The 1,847-nt window shown below is 45.0% G+C and overlaps 1 long non-coding RNA gene across 1 annotated transcript; it reads left to right on the top strand.

Moving 5' to 3' along the window:
- Positions 1–268: 268 nt before the first annotated feature.
- Positions 269–1,032, top strand: LOC129354614 (uncharacterized). The gene is made up of 4 exons (XR_008605171.1): positions 269–453; positions 539–578; positions 678–868; positions 951–1,032. It is a non-coding gene; the product is annotated as an uncharacterized LOC129354614 (long non-coding RNA).
- The last annotated feature ends 815 nt before the right edge of the window (positions 1,033–1,847 follow it).

Here is a 1,847-nt window from a genome sequence, read left to right as displayed (position 1 = left end):
GACGCTTCCTTTTGGTGCAGCACAAGCCTACAGAAAGTATTCAACCACTTGAATGTTTTACCCTTTTTTTAGTGTTCAGGTCAGTATTTACTAGACATGTTATGTTAAATTCTGTGGAAATTGGTCTCTCATTTTGGGATGATTCAAACATTATGTGTTTAGATTTAGTACAGTTGAAGGTATTAGCTGTATAAAGAAAAATAATATGTGTTTTCCAAGCATATAAGTGCCATTTTATAACATTTCATTGTTGTGTTCCAGGGTTCTTTGGTTTTCCTTGTGGGATTCTGTCAACTGCTACTCACCGTTCAGCCACCAGATAGCACCAGACTCACCTCTCTCCAGAGTGGTGTGTCGTCATCCTGCGCACCTGAGATCAATCTGCTCATCAGGCGAGGAGTACAAGAGGAGCTGACTGCCGGAACTTGGATGCCTGAGTGTTGGCCAGTAACGGTACCGTTGAGCCTCTGAGAGCTGGTCTCGGTTCTCATTGTTGTTTTGATCTCCGAGTGATTTTCTTGTTGTCTCCTGTCCTCAGGTGTTTCACTCCTGAGATGCCCTGGATCCTCCTTATGACGGTCAGCCTGGTTTTCTGATCAAGACCTCCCACCTAACTCTGTGGAACGTACCCACTGGTTGCCCCAGTTTCCAGACTCACCTCCTCCGTTTGATTGCAGGTTTCTCCTGGATTCTCCGACTGGCTGTCACCGCTCCTCTGTCTCCACTTCGACTGAACTTACCTGTCCACCCTCTGATGCACTCCTTCCAGATTCCCGTGGCCAACGCTGTTCCTCCTGGACCCACAATGAAGCAAGGACCCCGTACACTTCAGTTAACCCTCCCAAAGCAACAAACTCCTGTTCAACAAGTAAGACCTCTCCAAGTAATTGCCATCATTTCTATCTCCTACAGCCTGTGAACTCACCATCTCCTTGCTGTGCTTTTCATAGTGTGGCGATCACTCCGTGAGTCCAGTTCTGAGGCTGAAGCTCAGAAGCTTGGAAACTGAAGCTCTGAGGAGGAGATGCGCCTAGTCCCACCCAGGCATTTTGCACAGCTGAAAGGTTGCTATGGGAGATTAAAGGATTCTTCAAAGATGCATGTTTTTCATGGAGCAATAACATTATAACATGATGTAAAGCTGAAAGAAGTTGATTTTACATTACACTGTCCCTTTAAAACTTTCTGTCATCTTTTTGTCATAAGAGGTTAAAGTTTAGCCACTGCGTTAACATTGAGAATTGATATATCTTGAGGCAAGGCACTTAAAATTATAAATAGTCCATCAGCTGTGACTGTTCAATGTCACTTTGCATAATGTGTCAATACGCCTCATGTAGGCGCTGCACACGAAATGTTACCAAGCACTTACCCCGAGCCCAGGCGGACCTGAGTGAGTTCTGATCGATCCGAGCTTCAGTCCTTTGGACCGACAGAATCTCAGTTTCCTGCAGTTATTGTCTCAAGCTCACTTTCACCCTGTTACTAAAAACTCTCAGGAGACACCCATGCAACTTTCACTGCGTTTTTTCTTTCTCCCTCCTTCCTCATCCTTTTCCTCATCTTTCTCTGCTCCTGTCATCCAATCTGTGAATCAAATTACCCAATTCCTTAATGCTTCAGTTGAAGCATCAGGGAATGTTCAGCTGAAGAGAGAGTCAAGCGGTGGAGTAATTCACCCGTCCACATCCGGTAACACACACGGTATTAATTAGGCAGCGCAGGAAGAGCTCACAATAAACAGTACCGAGAACCTGCAGTGTGTAGTTGTGTGTTTGTTAAAAACCTGCCAGGTACTGCTTTGAATTAACCACATCTGGAAATCTGAAGTGTGCAGAATCAATGTC

The sequence above is a fragment of the Poeciliopsis prolifica genome, unplaced genomic scaffold, assembly GCF_027474105.1.
Source record: "Poeciliopsis prolifica strain line A6 unplaced genomic scaffold, Auburn_PproV2 SCAFFOLD113, whole genome shotgun sequence".
Lineage (NCBI taxonomy): Eukaryota > Metazoa > Chordata > Actinopteri > Cyprinodontiformes > Poeciliidae > Poeciliopsis > Poeciliopsis prolifica.
The sequence above is the reverse complement of the archived record's forward strand: the minus strand, read 5'-3'. Positions and strand labels throughout refer to the sequence as shown.